This window comes from Phascolarctos cinereus, unplaced genomic scaffold, assembly GCF_003287225.1.
Source record: "Phascolarctos cinereus isolate Bilbo 61053 unplaced genomic scaffold, phaCin_HiC Scaffold_726;HRSCAF=1367, whole genome shotgun sequence".
Lineage (NCBI taxonomy): Eukaryota > Metazoa > Chordata > Mammalia > Diprotodontia > Phascolarctidae > Phascolarctos > Phascolarctos cinereus.
Window position 1 is genome coordinate 417,298,392 of NW_027556098.1, and position 19,000 is coordinate 417,317,391.

At 41.9% G+C, this 19,000-nt stretch overlaps 1 pseudogene; it reads right to left on the reverse strand.

Annotated features, from left to right (window-relative positions):
- Positions 1 to 304: 304 nt before the first annotated feature.
- LOC110219985 (galactoside alpha-(1,2)-fucosyltransferase 2-like) lies at positions 305 to 1,545 on the reverse strand (annotated as a pseudogene).
- Between the last annotated feature and the right edge of the window lie 17,455 nt (positions 1,546 to 19,000).

A 19,000-nucleotide genomic window follows, 5' to 3' on the forward strand; every position in this document is an offset into this window, starting at 1 on the left:
ACCCTAAACTGCAGAGAAGACCCCTACGTGCAGCAGGAGAGCCACTTTCTTCCCTAGGAGTTTCCTAAGCCAATGATGTCACAGGTTCTGGTCCATATAAACACTATTAAAAAGTACATTATAAAAATGCATATATGTAGATGTAATATGCACATATATGTTAAAAGCGCCTTGCAAGCCTGAAAGTGCTGTATCAATGTTAGTTTTATTATTGTTACCACTGCTAACAAAATGAGGGGATGAGGCTCCAGGGTCCCACCCTCCAGTCCCCAGCCCACCACCCAGTTCAGAGGCCAAACCTTTATTCAATCAAGTGCCCAATGCTGGGAGAAGGCCCAGAGATGTCTCCCACCTGTGGGAGCTCAGCCTCCTGGGGGGAAGGAGAGACACAGTGGGAACACAGTGAACACAAGCCCACCCAAGACTTTTTACAGAAGAGTGCAGAGAGGCAGGTGCCGGTGCTGGGTGACTGTCCAGAGCGGGGAGCTAGGGAAGAGGACTGATCCTGTGTTCTCTTCTCAGTCCACTGTCGGATCAAGGGCTGGGATGGGGGAGGGCTAAGGTTGGTCCCTAAGCAGAGGTGACAGGTCAGCGGGGATCCCCACCCACTCTGGCAAGAAGGTGGCCTCAGGTTTGAAGATGTCCAAGAACGCAGAGTTGGGTAGGGTGTAGTTGGCCAAGTAGACGGTGTTTCCTCCAGCCATGTAGGCGGCCCAGAAGCCAAAAGTGCCAGTGGTCATTATGGTGTGGTTGCACTGAGTCAGCAAGGCGAAGTCTTTCACGGCAGACCGCCTTATCCATCCCTTGGCAAACACCACATCACCCCTTGACGTGTCGATGTTTCTCTGGCACCAGGCCATCCCATCGCTGGTGACCACAAAGACAACGTTGGCATGGCGGGCCCAGAACCAGTCCGATGCCTGCTCCAGGTAGCCTCTGTCGGCCACCACACCCTTCCACTTCTGAGGCATGACACGGACGTAGTCCCCCTGGCGTATGTGGACCCCCACAAAAGTCAGGTTGTGGCCTCGGCCCTTGCGCACCTGGTGTAGGAAGGCCTGGGCCTCTTCCTGGACCCTGGCGTTCAGGGAGAACTCGCAGAGGATTTCCTCCCGGAGATGGTGATAGAAAGTCCAGGAGCAGGGGAAGCCCCTGAAGATGAAGTAGTTCCACGGGAGGTGACGGTACTCCTCCTTCATCCTGTCTTCCAGCCAGTAGCTGAGCCAGGGGATCTACAGGGCCGCTCTGTCTGGGAGGACGGGCAGTGTGATGCTGAAGAGGCAGCCCAGAGTTTTCTGCATCTTGAGGGAGATGACAGCCTGCTTCCCGTTCAGCTTTGCCAGGGCGTAGAGCGTAGCATACTGGCCCATCTGGTTCCCTTAAGCAGCCTCTGGTGTTCACTGTCCAGCTGCTGGGCGGCAGCTGGCCTCTGGGGGTGGGAAGGTCGGGGAGCTTCCATGAGTTCTGCCATTTCAGGTAGAAGATGGTGGAAGCCATGAAGAAGAAGAAGAAGAGAAAGTGGAAGATGGGGAAAGAGGAGTCCCAGGCGCCTGTCATGGCCTCTGTAGGGAGGAGAGGACAGTCAATTCACAACCCATTCCAGGCCAAAGACAGTCCCTGCCCTCCGGGGACTCACAGTCTCATGGGGGAGACACAGGTGAAAAATGAAGCACCTTCAAGGTCAGGGAGCAGATGAAGGTCATCTGAAAGGGGAAGGGGACAAGGAAAGGCCTCCCATAGAAGGTGGGCTTGAGGTGAGGCCTGAAGGAGGCTGGAGGGAGATGATTCCAAGCATGGGCGCAGCCAGGGAAGGCACTGAGGAGGCATGAGGTGTCCTGAGATGCAGAGTGGGTGAGGGGAGCAAGGCATCAGAAGGCTGGACGGCTAGGAAAACTGGCCCAGGCCTCCATGTAGAAAAGTCCCCATGGACTCCTGGACTCACCAACCCCCTTGCCTTCCAGAGACGGGGATTCATGGCCCGTGGGCCCCGGGATGGTGGTCCTCTGTGGTGGGAGTGATGAGGTTGGGATCTGGGCCCCAGAAAGGAAAAACCCTGGACTTTCCCACATGGCCAAATCTCTGGCATTGGCCTGAGGCTATAATCCCATGCACTGGCCTTTCATTGTGGCTACAACCAATCTCCCAATTCTCCTTACCCTTAACCTAGCCTACCCATCCCCACACCCGGCCATTTCCCACCCTTAATCCTAGCTAGGCTCCATTGTCCAGGTCCCAGGAGTTCTGTTCACCCCAGCTTACTGGCCACTCCCATGCAGATCTCCTTAGGCCCTCCTCCAGTCACCCCAAACCACTTGGCCACTCCTAGACCCCTCCCATGGTCTTTCTGTATATAAGGTCCATCTTGTCTCCATTAAGATGCTCAGATTCCTAAAATCTAGCCACTGCTCAGATTCTTAGAATCTTGCCAATACTTGCAGACTCCTAGATTCCTCAAGAGTCTGGCAGTATGGCGGATCTTTAATAAACCTTGTTTTTGGCTGAAAGAAGGCTTGGGTGGAATTATTTTGGACAGGACCTGTGTGTTGTGATTTTGGGGTCCCAGGACCCCTGAACCCATAAACCGCATCACCAGCACCCCTAACCTCTAGACCTCATCAGAAGGTGGTCCCATGAAGGTGGGGGAATCCCTAGGGCTTCCTAACGACTCAGATCTGGGGGTATGGACAGTGTCTCTCATAGATGGAAGGGGAGAAATGAGAAAGGCAGTCAGGTTCAGCAGCCAGGAAAAGGAGGGAAGGGAGGGTGCGGTCTGGAAGGGCCTGGAAGGGAGAGGGGGAGCCCTGGCAGAGGCAGAGAACATGCCAGAGTTTTCAACCTAAGGACCCAGGAAGAGGGTGGGGATTTCAATTGGATTCCACCCAGCAAATCTTACTGATGCTGTGCAACCAGAGCTGGGGAATCGGAGACAAAATGAAGTGCAGACCCAAGAAAGCTTCCTGGAGGAGGTGGCCCCTGAGTAGAAGAAGGGAGAGAAGGACTACTAAGGAGGATGGGGAGGGAGTGCTCATTCTTAGCCTGGGGGCCTTCTCTCTGAACCTGCACAAGGCAGCACTCGCCCTCCGAGGCACTAGGGAGCCACTGAGAGTTCTGGAGAGGGGGATGGCAGAGGGGAAGCTCTTCAGGGCTGAGGTGAAAAAGCCACTGCAGCAGATGGGGCAGATTGGACGGGGGAGAGGCTGGAAGCAGGGAGGCCAAGCAAGATGTGACCACAGTAATACAGGGGAAGGATAATGAGGGCCTGAACTTAGAGTAGGGGGCAGAGTCCAGGGGGCAGGGAGGAGGCCTGGGGGGCAGGGAGGAAGCCTGGGGCAGGGAGGAGGACAGGGAGGAGGCCTGGGGGCAGGGAGGAGACCAGGGAGGAGGCCTGGGGGCAGGGAGGAGGCCTGGGGGGCAGGGAGGAGGCCAGGGAGGAGGCCTGGGGGCAGGGAGGAGACCAGGGAGGAGGTCTGGGGGGCAGGGAGGAAGCCTGGGGGCAGGGAGGAGGCCAGGGAGGAGGTCTGGGGGGGCAGGGAGGAGACCAGGGAGGAGGCCTGGGGGCAGGGAGGAAGCCTGGGGGCAGGGAGGAGGCCAAGGAGGAGGCCTGGGGGCAGGGAGGAAGCCTGGGGGCAGGGAGGAGACCAGGGAGGAGGTCTGGGGGCAGGGAGGAGGCCTGGGGGCAGGGAGGAAGCCTGGGGCAGGGAGGAGGCCAAGGAGGAGGCCTGGGGGCAGGGAGGAGGCCTGGGGCAGGGAGGAGACCAGGGAGGAGGCCTGGGGGGCAGGGAGGAGACCAGGGAGGAGGTCTGGGGGCCAGGGAGGAGGCCAGGGAGGAGGCCTGGGGAGCAAGGAGGAGGCCTGGGGGGCAGGGAGGAGGACCAGGGAGGAGGCCTGGGGAGCAAGGAGGAGGCCTGGGGGCAGGGAGGAGACCAGGGAGGAGGCCTGGGGAGCAAGGAGGAGGCCTGGGGGGCAGGAAGGAGACCAGGGAGGAGGCCTAGGGGCAGGGTGGAGGTTCAGGCTGAAAGAACTCACCCACACACTGGCAGTTTGGCCTCCCAGGAGAGCAGTAGTTACTTCTCCTAGTGCCTGGGCCTGCAGGAGTTTTCCTCTCCCCTCCCTTTCCCCTCTCCCCCTTCCCTTTCCCCCTCCTCCCTCCCTGTGCCCCTCCCCTCTTCCCTGTGCCCCTCCCTCTCCCTTCCCTCTGCCCCTCCACTCTCCTCTTTTTTAAAAATAGCACGTTCCCCTCAATTACATGTCAAGACAATTTTTACAAGATTTTGAGTTCCAATTTTTCTCTTTCCCTCCCCTCCCCTCTTCAAAAAATGATAGGCAATTTGATATAGGTCATACATGTGTTATCATGTGAAACATATTTTCATTTAGTCACAGTTGTGAAAGAAGAAACAGCTCAAAAGGGGAAAAAAACCAAGAAAAAGAATAAAGTAAGTGAAGAAAATATGCTTCAGTCTGCCTTGAGTCAATCAGTTCCTTATCTGAATGTGAGCAGCATTTTCCTTCCCGGTCCTTTGTACTTGTCTTGGATCATTGTGTGGCTGAGAAGAGCAGTCATTCATAGTTGGTCTCACACAATGTTTTTTTTTTTTTGGTAGTAGACTTCCATAGCCCTGGTTTGAACAAAAGAAAGTTCAGTGTGCTCCAGAAAGCAGCCTGGGGGTTGATAGCTATGAACTTATGGAAGTCATAAAACAATGAATTAGAACTGCAGACCTGGAAAGACCCTTTGTGGTCATCTAATAGAACCTCTGATGAGATAGTATTTATAAGGCCCTTGGTGTGCTTAACAGATGCCTAGTCCCTTGATTTTCTGCTCAAAGCTTGATTCTGAGCAGTGGTGATCTAGCATCCATGAGTCATCCTGAATTTGTGCACTGGATGCATCCCCAAATAAAGAAGAGCCTTTCCTACATGGCTTTGGTCCTGCTCATTTCACTCAGCATCAGTCCATACAAGTCTTTCCAGGTTTTTCTGAAATCTGCCTGTTCATCATTTCTTATAGCACAATAGTGTTCCATTACATTCATATACCACAACTTGTTCAGCCATTCCCCAATTGACGGGCATCCTCTCAATTTCCAATATTTTGCCACCATGAAAAGGGCTGATATGAATATTTTTGCACATGTAGGTCCTTTTCCCTTTTTTATGATCTCTTTGGAATACAGACCAAGTAGTGGTATGCTGGATCAAAGAGTATGCACAATTTGATTGACCTTTGGGTACAGTTCCAAACTGCTCTCCAGAGTGGTTGGATCAGTTTGCAACTCCAGCAACAATGCATTAGTGTTTCAATTTTCTCATATCTTCTACAATATTTATCATTTTCCTTTTCTGTCACATTAGCCAAGCTGATAGGTGTGAGGTGGTACTCAGAGTTATTTTAATTTGCATTTCTCCAATCAGTAGTGATTTAGAACATTTTTTTCATATGACTATAGATAGCTTTAACTTCATCTGAAAACTGCCTGTTCATATCCTTTGACCTCTAATCAACTGGGAATGACTTGTATTCTTACAGATTTGACTCAGTTCTCTGTATATTTTAGAATTGAGGCCTTTACCAGAAACACTGGCATTCTGTAAAAATTGTTTCCCATGTTTCTGCTTTCCTTCTAATCTTGGTTGCATTGATTTTGTTTGTGTAAAACCCTTTTTAATTTAATGTAATCCCAATTATCCATTTTGCATTTCATAATGTTCTCTATCTCTCTTTTGGTCATAAATTCTTCCCTTCTCCATAGATCTGACTATCCCTTGCTCTCCTAATTTGCTTATGGTATAATCCTTTATGTCTAAATCGTATACCCATTTTTATCTTATCTTGGTGTAGGGTGTGAAATGTTGTTCTATGCTTAGTTTCCACCATACTATTTTCCAGTTTTCCTAGCAGTTTTTGTCAAATAATGAGTTTTTGTCCCAGAAGCTGGGGTCTTTGTGTTTATCACATGGTAAATTATTATAATCATTTACTACTGTGTCTTATGTAACTAACTATTGCACTGATCCATCAGTCTATTTCTTAGCCAGTACTAAATAGTTGTGATGAATGCCACTTTATAATATAGTTTTAGATCTGCAATGGCTAGGCCACCTTCCTTCGCATTTTTTCCCATTAATCCCCTTGAAATTCTTGACCTTTTGTTTTTCTAGATGAATTTTGTTAATATTTTTTCTAGCTCTATCAAATAAATTTTTTTGGTAGTTTGATTGGTATAGCACTAAATAAGTAAATTAATTTAGGTAGAAGTGTCATTTTTATTATATTAGCTTGGCCTACCCATGAGCAATAGATATTTTCCCAACTGTTTAAATCTGACTTTATTTGTGTGAAAAGTATTTTGTAATTGTGTTCATATAGTTCCTGGGTTTGTCTTAGCAGGTGACTACCAAATATTTTATATTGTTTACAGTTATTTTAAATGTAATTTCTCTTTCTATCTCTTGCTGCTGAGTTTTGTTGGTAATATATAGAAATACTGATGATTTATGTGGATTTATTTTATATCCTGCAATTTTGCTGAAGTTGTTAATTATTTCAAGTAGCTTTTTAGTTGATTCTCTAGGATTCTCTAAGTATACCATCATATCATCTCCAGAGAGTGATAGTTTTCTTTCCTCACTGCTCAGTCTGATTCCTTCAATTTCTTTTTCTTCTCATTGCTAAAGCTAACATTTCCAGTACAATATTGAATAATAGTGGTGATAATGGACATTCTTGTTTCACCTCTGATCTTACTGGGAAGACTTCTAGCTTATTCCCATTACAGATAATGTTTGCTGATACTTTTAGATAGATACTACTTATCATTTTAAGGAAAGCTCTATTTATTTCTATATTCTCTAGTGTTTTAAATAGAAATTGGTGCTGCATTTTGCCAAAAGCTTTTTCAGCATCTATTGAGATAATCATATGATTTCTGTTGGATTTGTTATTGATATAGGTAATTATGCTGATAGATTTCCTAATATTGAACCAGCCTTGCAATTCTGGTGTAAATCCCACCTGGTCTTAGTGTATTACTCTCTTGAGAAGTTGCTGTGATCTCTTTGCTAATATTTTATTTAAATTTTTTGCATCAATATTCATTAGAGAAATTGGTCTATACTTTTCTTTCTCTGTTTTGGCTCTTCCTTGTTTAGGTATCAGCACCATATTTGTGTGATAAAAGGCATTTGGTGGGACTCCTTCCTTGCCTGTGTTTCTAAGTACTTTATAAAATATGAGAATTAATTGTTCTTTAGATGTTTGATAGAATTTACTTGTACATTCATCTGGCCCTGGAGATTTTTGATTTGGAAGTTCCTTTATGGCTTGTTCAACTTTTTTTTTTTTTTGGTAATTGGGGTTAAGGGTCACACAGCTAGTAAGTGTCAAGTGTTTGGTCTGAGGCCGAATTTGAACTCTGGTCCTCCTGACTTCAAGGCCAGTACTCTATCCACTGTGCCATCTAGCTGCCCCCTCAACTTCTTTTTCTAAAATGGGGTTATTTAAATATTTTATTTCCTCTTCTATCAATATGGGCATTTTATATTTTTGTAAATATTCATCCATTTTACTTAGACTGTCAGATTTATTGGCACACAGTTGAGCAAAATAGCTCCAAATTATTGTTTTAATTTCCTCTTCATTGATGATAAATTCATCCTTTTCATTTTTGATACTGGTAATTTGGTTTTCTTTCTTTCTTTTTAAAACCAAATTAACCTAAGGTTTATCTATTTTATGGTTTTTTTTTTTGAATAAAACCAGCTGTCTATTTCTCTTGGAACTCACTTAACTTCTCCTTTAAGAATTTGGATGCTATACCACTTGGTGTACATATGTTTAGTATTGATATTACTTCATTGTCTGTGGTAGCTTTTGGCAAGATGTAGTTTTCTTCCTTATCTCTTTTAATTAGATCTATTTTTGCTTTTGCTTTGTCTGAGGTCAGGATTACTACCCCTGCTTTTTTTACTTCACTTAAAAGTATAATATATTCTGCTCCAGTCTTTTATCTTTACTCTCTGTGTGTCTCTCTGCTTCAAATGTGTTTCTTATAAACAGCATATTTTAGGATTCTGGTTTTTAATCCACTATGCTATTTGCTTTTTTTTTTTTAATATGGGAGAATCATCCCATTCATATTCACAGTTATGATTACAAATTGTATATTTCCCTCCATTCTATATTTCCACCTTTTTATACTTTCCTCTCTCCTTTCACCCTGTCCTTCCTCATCAGTGTTTTGCTTCTGACCACTCCCTCCCCCAATCTGCCCTCCCTTCTATCAGCCCCCCTCCCATTTCTTTCCCATTTCCCCTTCATGTCACTGATATCACAGTCCTCTGCAAGAATGAAAGACGAACAATAATTCTACTTCTGTATATGGTAAAATAGATTTTTCTACCCAATTGAGTGTGTATGTTATTCCCTCTTTGAGCCAAATCCAATGAGAGTAAGGTTCAAACAATGCTCACCCTCTCCTTTCTTTCCTTCTACTGTAATAGGTCTTTCAGATAGAGGGAAGATATATAGACCCCTCATGGAACCCTCTCAATGGTTATATGCTCTTTGAAGGGTAGGTATCCCTGAGAGTGGAAATCAACTCTGATTGGTTAACACATAATGAGAGAATGAGTATTACAATGAGAGATGGACCTATTTTAACCAGGGACTGGGAGATGTGACTGATGATGTCACTCATATACAAAGAAAGACTATCTCAAGTCAGACCACCCCCAGGCTCAGACAATCTAGCCTGCCTGAGTAGAAGACAATGGGCCAGAATTAAGCTTTAACCTAATCTCCAAATGAGAAAGGGAAAAAATCCTAGGCCTCCCCAGTATTAACAATTAGCTATTCAATAATCATTTCTTTCAATGATTTGATACTATTAAACCTCCATTATACTTTTTTCTTTAATTCCTTTGATATTCTTGATCTTTTGTTCTTCCAAATAAATTCTGTTATTATTTTTTCTAGCCCAATAAAATAGTTTTTTATTAGTTTAAGTGGGATGGCACTGAATAAGTAGATTAGTTTAGGTATAATTGTAATTTTTATTATATTGACTCTGACCATCCCTGAATAATTAATAATTAATTCTCCAACTATTTAAATCTGATTTTATTTGTATAAAAGTTTTTTTTTAAAAAATAATTATGTTCATGTAATTCCTGGGTTTGTCTTGGCAGGTATACTCCCAAGTATTTTATATTGTCTACAATTGTTTTAAATGGGGTATATCTTATTATCTATTCTTTCAGGGTTTTATTAGTGATATGTAGAAATTCTGATGACTGATGTCGGATTTATTTTATGTGCTGCTACTTTGCTATAATTATTGTTTCAACTAGTTTTTTTGTTTAATCTCTAAGATTTTCCAAGTATATCATCATATCATCTGCAAAAAGAGAGAGTTTTATTATCTCACTGCCCATTCTGATTCTTTCAATTTCTTTTTCTTACCTTATTCTTATTGCTAACTTTTGTAATACAATATTGAATAATATTGGTAATAATGGGTGTTCTGGTCTGATTTTACTGGGAAGGCTTTTAGCTTATCCTCATTACAAACAATGCTTGCTAATGGTTTTAAGTAGATGCTTCTTATCATTTTAAGGAAAAATCCATTTATATCTATGCTTTTCAGTGCTTTTAATAGGAACAAGTGTATTTCATGAAAAGCTTTTTCTGCATTTATTGATATAATCATAAGATTTTTGTTATTGATCCAATCAATTACATTAATAGTTTTCCTTATGTTAAGCCATCCCTGCATTCCTGGTATAAATCCCACTTGGCCACTATGTATCATCTTTGGGGTACCTTGTTGTAGTCTTCTGCCTAGTGTTTTATTTAGAATTTTGCATCCGTATTCATTAATGAAGTTGAACTACAATTTTATTTCTCTTCTTTTTGCTTTTCCTGGTTCAGGTATCAGCACCATGTTTGTTTCATAAGAAGAGTCTGGGAGGACTCCTCCTCTGCCTATTGTTCCAAATGATTTATTTAATATTGTAATTAGTTGAGCTTTAAATGTTTGGTAGAATTCACTTGTTAATCCATTTGGTCCTGATGCTTTTTTCTTAGGAAGCTCCTTTATGTCTATTCAATTTCTTTTTCTGAAATAGATTTATTTAAATATTCTATTTCCTTTTCTGTCAATCTAGGCAGTTTATATTTGTGTAAGTATTCTTCCATTTCACTTAAATTGTTAAATTTATTGGCATGTAATTGGGAAAAGAACTTATAATTGCTTTGATTTCATCTTCATTAGTGGGATATTCACCCTTTTCATTTTTAAAATTTTTTTTTTAAATTTAAAAATTTTTAAATTAAAAAAAATTTTTTTTTTGGTTGGGCAATGGAGGTTAAGTAACTTGCCCAGGGTTGCACAGCTAGTAAGTGTTATGTGTCTGAGGCCACATTTGAACTCAGGTCCTCCTGAATCCAGGGCCAGTGCTCTATCCACTGTGCCACCTAGCTGCCCCCTTCTTTTCTCTTTTTAAAAATTATATTAACCAATGGTTTATCTATTTTATTTTATTTTTCACAAAACCAACTCCTAGGTTTATTTATTAATTCAGTGGTTTTCTTATATTCAATTTTACTAATCTCACTTTTAATTTTTAGACTTTTCAATCTGGTGTTTAATTGGGGAGTTTTAATTTATTCTTTTTTTTCTAATTGCATGCCCAATTCATTGGTCTGTTCTTTCTCTATTTTACTGATAAGAGCATAAAGAGATATAAATTTTCCTCTGATTACTGCTTTTGCTGCATCCTATAGGTTTTGGTATGTTTTCTCATTATTTTCATTGTCTTTAATGAAATTATTGACTATTTCTGTGATTTGCTCTTTAACACATTCATTCTTTTTAAAAGCATTTATTTACTTATTTATTTATTCATTCATTCATTCATTCATTTATTTATTTATTTATGTTTAGTTTGCAACATTCACTTTTATAAGATTTTGAGTGTTAATTTTTTTGCTGCCTCCCTTCCCCTCCACCGTCCCTAAGATGGTGTGCAGTCTGATATAGGCCATACATATATAATCATATTAAACATATTTCCGCATTAATCACGTTGTAAAGACGAATTAGAACCAAAGGGAAAAACCACAAGAAGGAAGAAACAAAAAGAGAGAGAGAGAGAGAGAGAGAGAGAGAGAGAGAGAGAGAGAGAGAGAGAAAATAGTGTGCTTTGATCTGCATTCAAACGCTATAGTTCTTTTTCTGGATGTGGACAGCATTTTCCATCATGAGTCTTTTGGAGCTGGCTTACATCCTTGCATTGCTGAGCTCTAAGTCTGTCAAAGTAGGTCATCACACAATGTGACCATTACTGTGTACAACGTTCTTCTGGTTCTGCTCACTTCACTCAGCATCAGTCCATACAAGTCTTTCCAGGTTTTTCTGCAGCCTGGCTGCTCATCATTTCTTATGGAACAATAGTATTCCATTATATTCAAATACCACAACTTGTTCAGCTATTCCCCAATTGCTGGACATCCCCTCAATTTCAAATTCTTGGCCACCACAAGAAGAGCTGCTATAAATATTCTTGTACATGTGGGTCCTTTTCCCATTTTTATGATCTCTTTGTAATCCACTCATTCTTTGAGAATAGATTGTTTAGTCTCCAATTAATTTTTAATCTGTGAACCCATGGTCCCTTATTAAATATAATTGTATTGCATTATGATCTAAAAAGGATGCATTTAATATTTCTGCTTCTCTGCATTTATCTAAAAAGTTTCTATGCCCAAATATATGGTTAATTTTTGTGAAGATACCATATACCGCTGAGGAAAAGATATATTTATTTCTATTCCCATTCAGTTCTCTCCAGATGGCTATCATATCTTTTTTATTTATTTTTGGTTAGATTTATTTAGTTCTGAGAGTGGAAAGTTGATCTATTTAATTACATTAATTAATTGACATTTAATTCTTATTATTTCAGCCACCCCCCTTTTTTTGGTGAGGCAGTTAGGGTTAAGTGACTTGCCTAGGGTCACACAGCTAGTAAGTGTAATGTGTCTGAGACTGGATTTGAACTCAGGTCTTCCTGGCTTCAGGTCTTTCAGCTCTTAAACACATGACCTTAAGTGCCAAATTTTAAGTGTATTTTACATTAAGGGTGGATCTGCCCTTAGATGGTCAAACGTCCTGATTATCTTCCTGGGAGAACACATCTGACTTGAAATAAGCCCATGTTCTAATTCAAGTTAGGAGAAATGTGCTAACGAAACTTACTGCTTTTTGTGACAGACCTCCATTCAGGAATTAAGCTCTGTTTTGCTGTGAATCACTCGATTTCCTGGAAATTTCAAGGTTGCCTCTTCCTTGTTTTCCCCCTTCCAACTCCTAAAGTCTTGAATCTTTCCTCCAATAAAAAATCAGATGGCAGAGGCATGGGGGAGGAGGAGCTGTCAGAGATGACCAGCTTGGTAGGTGGTGGCCCAGGTGGAATATGAGCTCTGGGGTGGAGTTTGGTGGCCTGAGAGGAGTCTAGAGCAGAAGAGGGTTCATCCCAGTGGCCAAGGAATTCCAGGTGATGGATGGCAGGGTTTAGGGAGGAGAGGCAGAAACAGTCCTAAACATCTGACCCTGGATGTGATTGGAGGAAAGGGCCCATCCTGGGGGCCTCAGAGGCTAGGCAGAGGGCAGTAGAACCCTCCCAGAGTGGGCTGCCTGAAAACTAGAACTTGTGCTGAGATGGCTCTCCCCATGCAGCTGAACTATCTCTGCCTTCCCTGAAACTGAGATCTCTCTACCTTCTACCCTTGGAAATGAGATCTTTCTACCTTATTCCCTCAGACCTGAGATCACCCTGTCTTCTCTTGGACCCGAGATATCTGCCTTCTGGACGCCAGCTTTGTGGGTGCAGTTCCCAGGTAGGTCTGAGCTGGCCCCTCACAGACCTGTTGGCTATTCATACCATTGAGTCTCCTCCTCCTCCTCTGACCATGTGGCAAGTGCCCTCCACGTCTACCTGGAGCAATCCTCCCACCTTAGTCTGGCTACTGGACAAGCTTCCCGCTACTAACTCTTTTCCAGACTCCGAATCACTTCCCAAATATCCGGGGATACTCTCCCCAGATTTAAGACTAGGTCACCTTTTCCCAAAATTCAAACTTTACCTAAAGGGATCCAGGAATCCTGTCTTGAATGAAAGACAACTGAAAGGCTTGAGTGAACCCCAAAATGCAAGGGTAAAGGGCACGGGTCCACCTCAAAGAATTTGATCAGTCAAGCCCTCTTTCAGTCAGAGGCAAGGTTTATTGTGTCACCAATAGAAGCTGGTGAAATTTTAAGAATCTGCACATTTGGTAGGGACAAGACTGATTTTTTTCATAGGGAAAAAGATTGTGAGACTATTTGGATGGGATCTAGGGGTGACAAAGAGCCTGGGGTGATCTGGAGGTAACAGAGAAGGGGTCTAGATGGAATGACAGTTGAAAGGCTTATTGAGTATCTGGTGGGGATGTGTGGGAAAGTTTAGGAGCTGGGTTGTTCTTTTGGGGTTCGAGTCCCATAACCCGTCAGAGAGAGATCTCTGACTCAGGTGCCATTGAAGCTCTGACTGTTCTCATCCCATCTAGGATCCCAAACCCCATTTGCCCCTTGGTTCTCTGAAGGAGAATGGGGGAGAGGAAGGGGACAGAAGAGAAGCAGCAGGAGAAGGTGGGACCATCTTCTTTTCCAAGTCCAACCCTACCTCTAAGTTGCAGTCTCTGCCCTGAGGGCAGGGCCTCACCCTCTGTAAATCCTCTTAGGCCAGCCTCCTGCCCTGGAAGAAAAAGCAGACATCTGCCCCTTTGGGATCGTCCTCCCTCTCCTGCTCAGGCTGCAGAAGACCAAGGCCTGACCCAAGCAGGGAGCCTGCAGCCAGAGGGAATGGCCCCTGGGAGTTGCAGACCCCCCCACCCCAGGTGAGTTAATCTGATATATGATAAACCCAAAGATCCAAGCTTTTGTGACAAAAACTCTATTGCACAAAAGTTGCTGGGAAAACTGGAAAACACTATGGCAGAAAGTAGGTGCAGAGCAACATCTCACACTGTATACCAATATAAAGTCAAAATGGGTACATGATTTACACATAAAGGGTAATACCATAAGCAAATTAGGAGAGCATGGCCTTGTTTATCTGTCAGATTTATGGATAAGAATTGATGACCAAACAAGCGATAGAGAACATTACAAAATGTAAAATCCATAATTTTGATCATATGAAATTTAAAAGTTTTTAGCACAAACACAACTGGGGCAACCAAAGTTATGAAAGTAGAGAACTGGGGAAAAATTTTTTTCCAACAAGTATCTCTGATAAAGGCCTCATTTCTTAAATATGTAGAGAACTGAGTTTAATTTATAAAAATACAAGTCACTCCCCACTTGATAAATGGCAAAGGATGTGAACAGGCAGTTTTCAGAATAAGAAATCAAAGCTATTTGTAATAATATAACAATGCTCTAAATCACTATTGATTAGAGAAATGCAAATTAAAACAACTTTGAGGTACTACTTCATACCTATCAGATTGGCTAATAGGATAAAAAAGGAAAATGATGGATGTTGGAGGGAATGTGGAAAAACTGGGAAACTAATGCACTGTTGCTGGCGTTATGAACTGATCCAACCATTCTGGAGTGCAATTTGGAACTATGCCTGAAGAGTTATAAAACTGCATGCCCTTTGACCCAGCAATACCACTGCTATAGCGATCGATAACCCAAAGACATCAAAATAAAGAGGAAAGGATCTATTTGTACAAAATATTTGTAGCATCTCTTTTTGTGGTGGCTAAGAATGGGAAATTGAAGAGATGCCCATCAATTGGAGAGTGGCTATACAATCTGTGGTATATAATTGTAATGGAATATTATTATGATATAAGAAATGACAAGGAAGAAGATTTTAGAAAAACCTGGAAAGACTTACACGAACTGATGCATAGTGAAGTGAACAGAACCAGGACAGTATTGTACACAGTAACAGCAATATTGTTCAATGAAGAACTGCGAAGGACTTAGCTATTATCAACAATACAATGATCTAAGACAATCCCAAAAGACTAATGATGAAGCATACTGTCTCCAGAGAAAGAACTGATATTGTTTGCATTCAAATTGGAGCATGCTATTTTTCACTTTCTTATATTCTTTTTCTTTTTTTCAAGTCTTTCTTTACAAAATGACTAATATGGAAATGTTTTATATGATTGCACATGTATAACCTATATCTTATTGCTTACTATCTAAGTTAGGGAGGAGGGAATGGAAGGAAGGATGGATAGAATTTGGAACTCAAAACTCTAAAAAACAACAAACACTAAAAATTTTTTAGCATGTAATTGGGGGGGAAAATAAAATATGTTTTTTAAAAATGTTAAAAAAAAAAGAAAATAGGGGTTCTCCACCATGCGGCATGGCACCATGCATTGCTTACAGCAAATGGAGAAATTTGGAATCCTCTGAATGAGTTCACTTACTCTGACAATGTACTTTCCAGCATATACACAGAGGTGATGAGGTTGTGAAAAAGATAAACTTTAAATCAGTTGGTATTTAATTACTTTGGTTTACTTTTAGTTTAATTGTAGGATTAAGCTCCTTTCTTTGTGAAAAGCTAGCCCTCACAGCTAAACCAGATTAACACAGATATTCTCCTAAGTCTAGGTTACCTATAGATTGAATGAATACACAGATTGGCAAGACTTTATCATTTAGTAGCAGATGATTTATAGGAAGACATATATCTTTGTCGGACTAAAATAATCATGGAGTTGTAAGACTCTTTTCAAATGCTAAATTCTCCTTTCTAGTTGCTGGAGCAAAGAGGTTGACAATAGTATAAGTCCTAGCGGATAAGCTCCTTTTTATTTTTTCTTCAGCTGGAGGTTAAGTCTAAGTTGAATAGTGTAATCTTCTGAGGTTGGGTTTCCCTTTCTGGCACATGGAGGATGGAGTGTGATTACTAACTGGAAACCATGAATTCCTCTTTCCAGTCTTTCTTCAAACTATATGCTCCTTTAAAGTAATACTTTTGGTTGCAAAACTCATCAGCTACAGAGCAAAGACTCCTGGGGTGTTCTCACTTTGACAGACAGGTTGATAGACACAGAATGAATCTAGGTCAGGGAATAAATAGTCAGATGACCTGCCTTGTCTAATTGAATTATGTTCAGAACATGTCTCCTAGGATTGTTGTAATTTTTTTCCCTTCTTCTGTAATAAAAATAAGCTCTGTAAATCACAGCTTTGTCACAAATTACTGAGGAATTAGTTGACCTTACTTAAAGATAACCTGTCAGCTGTTGCTATTAAATCATTGTTTACTAGCACATTTTATACCTCAGATTATTTTCTATTTCAGATAACTAATTTTAGCAGTTGATGCCTGCTTTGCCAGAGATAGCTCAGTGTTGGAGAGGCTCCCAAGAAAAGTGTGGGAGAGAATAGGTATTACACTGCATTCCAAACTGAGGGTCTACAGAGTCATTGTACTGACCTCATTGTTGTATGCCTGTGAAAGCTGGACAGTCTACCAGTGCCATGCCAGGAAACTGAATCCCTCCCATTTGAATTGTCTTGGGAAGATTCTGAAGATCACCTGGCAGGATAAGGTGTGGGACGCTGAAGTCCTTTCTCAAGTTAGATTGCCAAGTATTCACATTCTACTGCAGAGAGGACAACTCTGAGGAACTGGTCGTGTTGTTCAAATGCCAAAAGTATGTTTGTCTAAAAGACTATTTTATGGGGAACTCATGCAAAGAAGGCGCTCACAAGGTGGTCAGGAGAAATGATACAAGGACATTCCCAAGGTCTCTCCGAAGAACTTTGTAATCAATTGTGAGATATGGGAGACACTGCAAAGGACCACCCAGTATGGTGTGCCTGCATCTGCGCCATGTGAGTAAAGCAGAATGGCAGTAGCTCAAAAGAATAGTGAGATGTACAGATTTAGAGCCATCTCCACCCCAAATGTTCACAGGGACTATTTATGCCCAACCTGGGATCCAATTAGTTTGATCATCCATGGTCAGGCACACCTTGACCCTGACATAAGGATGTCATTTTGGTCTTTGAGCACAAAGAACAACAAAAACTACCAACCATGCAACTAAATATTATAATAAAGAGATATATGCTATGCTATTGACAAATGAAAGCAACCATAAAGCAAAGGCATAAGATGTTTTGGCCATAACACATTGTACCCAGGTAGCCTCAAGCCCTCAGAGTAACAGCAGATAACTGTCCTTCACTTGGCTGGAATATCTCATACCCCTCAGTTCAGTCTAGATTGTTATTAGTATGTCTTATGGATCCTTTTCATGTTTTATCAAGATAAGACTTTGTTTCAGCCTCTCAGGAAATTAACTAGGTCTTTTCTTTTTCTTTCCTTTCTTTTCTGTAATGAAATATGAATTCAGCAGCCCTCCGCTCTTCTCTTCTCCCCCCCCCCACTGAATACATTACTACACTTGCCAGCTTCTCACAGAATTTTCTTTATAACATATTGCTTTTATCAGTTCTGATAAGGAAGAAATCTCACATCATATTCTTTTTTTCTCCTCCAGAGATCCTTCTACCTCACAGATAAAACATATACGTTGTCCCAGATTCCATAGAGAGACACATTCCACAGTATGACCTTTCTCAACTTTATTCCAACTGATCACATCAATGCTTTTCTCAATATTTCATTGGGCTCTTAATGACTATGGTTTTAAGTGTTGACTCTGGTACTCAACAAGGATATGACTTTTTGGTAAATCCCTTTTCTGTGCTTCAGTTTCCTCTTGTCACTTGATGAGGGTTAGACTGCATGAATTCTGGAGTCTTTTTCAGCTCTAAAGCTTGTGACTTTTGACAGTTTAGGAGTTGGTGACATTCCAGGATGTGGTTGTGGACTTCACTCTAGAGGAGTGGAGCCTCTTAGACCATCCTCAGAAGGAATTGTACAAGGCGGTCATGCTGAAGAATGCCAGGAACCTTCTCTCCCTGAGTAAGGACATTTCCACTGGCCGCTCTGAGTCTGCAGTCTTCATTTCTGAGCATTCTGGGTTTGGAGTATTTATCAAATGAAAGAAAGGGAAAAGTGCTGGTCTCCTGTGTCCAAGAGACAGGGTCTTCCTGCTGCCTGGTTTTCCTATTAAAGGTCAATACATTGTGTGAAGTTAACATGAAGGTTTCCTTGTTGCTCCTGAAGCTGTCTCTTGCCAATTCTAGGTAGCCTGAGGTCAAAGATCAGATCAGTGTTGAAGCATCTCAGATGTAGAACTAATCCCATGGATTATTTAGTCCAAACTCTGCCTGGACATTAATTTTGTTGCCAAATCTCTGAAAACTGCTCAGACGATTTTTCCTTGCAATCCCTTCCTCTTTGGGAAGGGCCAAGTGTTTAGCATATTCTTCTTTTTGAGAAGCATCAATTTGTAGCTCACAGCTCCTACTTGTGCCTGATATGATACATTTGTCCTTAATCTTCCTTTACATTGCCTTCAAATTCCAGCACAGATGGTGGGAAAGGAGGGAAGGGAATAGGAATTTCCATTCATCTGCTGTTCACCAGCTGTTGTGCTAAGTGCTTTCTTTACAATGTTATGTCATTAGGTGATATTATTATCCCCATGTGATATTTGAGAAAACTTAAGCAAACAGAGGTTAAGTGACTTTCCCAGAGGCACACAGCTAGTAACTGTCTGAGAATAGATTTAAACCCTGGCATTCCTGACTCCAGGCCAAGGGCTCTCTCCACTGCACTACCAGCTGCCTCTCATTTCTAGATCATGGAAACTTTATGATGAGTCCATCCTCCTATGAAGATCAAATTTTCTGATTCCGAATTGGCTCCATGATCTTCTCCTCTACCTCTCCCCCAAACTCCCAAAATAAATGCTATGGAAACCTTGCTCAAGGACTTCTGGAACCATCCTGTGCTCTTTGCTTGCAAGCCCCTGTCAGTGGCAGGAATAACAGACTGG